Source organism: Monopterus albus, unplaced genomic scaffold, assembly GCF_001952655.1.
Source record: "Monopterus albus unplaced genomic scaffold, M_albus_1.0 scaffold592.1, whole genome shotgun sequence".
NCBI classification, from domain to species: Eukaryota; Metazoa; Chordata; class Actinopteri; order Synbranchiformes; family Synbranchidae; genus Monopterus; species Monopterus albus.
In genome coordinates, this window is record NW_018128472.1 from 40,120 (window position 1) to 41,244 (window position 1,125).

A 1,125-nucleotide genomic window follows, 5' to 3' on the forward strand; every position below is an offset into this window, starting at 1 on the left:
GCGGTTCAGTGAACGACTGTGGTTACATAAGCCCACTACATGTGCTAATTACTAAGCTAGCTGCTGATGCTAGGTGTAGGCCGCCTGCTGCGACTCACTGTTTCCTCTGTCTGTGCAGTGCTTCCTGGGTCACCAGCTGCTACACAACCCCACAGCATCTACACCTCCATATTGTTGGCAGAGACACATCACTAAGGCCCAATTCAGCAGGCGTCCACACTTTAGCATGCGTCACAAGACACCAAAGACAAAGGACAACATGAGCACAACATTAACACACAAACACACAAGGTAACTGCGCAGTGTCTCAGAACTGATGCTCGGTGGTGACGTTGTCATAGACATCATCATGCTGTCCGTCCAGTCCCTCCTCACTGGGTGGGGGCATTGTCATGGTAACAGCAGCTTTCCTTCCTGCAATGATTAATAGTCATCATCATGTGTTAAATCATCTGAAATCATGAAACTTATTTTCAAATGAATCATATTGTGACAAGGTGACACTGACTGATTGACTGACTGATCAATGGACAAGATCATGGTGGCAGACAGACCTTCTTAGCTCTGTGAGTGTCTGTGGACAATCTACCGCTCTGGATCCACAACCAGAGGAGGAACTGTGACATGTTCCTGCCGTCCTATCTGCAGACTGAGAGAGAGTCGCTGCCTCAGAATGTTACTGTACCTGTGAGCCTCTCTCGATACAGAGACACCATGAGCAGAGTGCTGATGAAGTAGGGGATCCACACCACGATGGAGACAACGCCTCTCAGCACAGGCAGCTTTGGCTCTGCAGCAGAAACACAAACACAGCCGGTCAAATCTGCTCTCCACTCAGTGGCTCCTCACTGGATGTCCTACAGTCACTGACACCTCTGTCCACACCACGACCCAGACTTCAGCAGCACCGGGCTCCACACAGGAAAGCCACTCATGATGCATGAAATGTGACATCACAGTTCATGTGAACCCAGCCCTGGTCCAACAGGTAACATGCACAGGTGTGATTTGGAGACCTGAAGCCTGCGTCGCACAGACAAACTCACCTGGGTTAGAACTCAGGTGGACGATGCAGAAGGGCTCGTCGTGTACATGGTCTACTATCCGTGACATTGGTCCAATCGG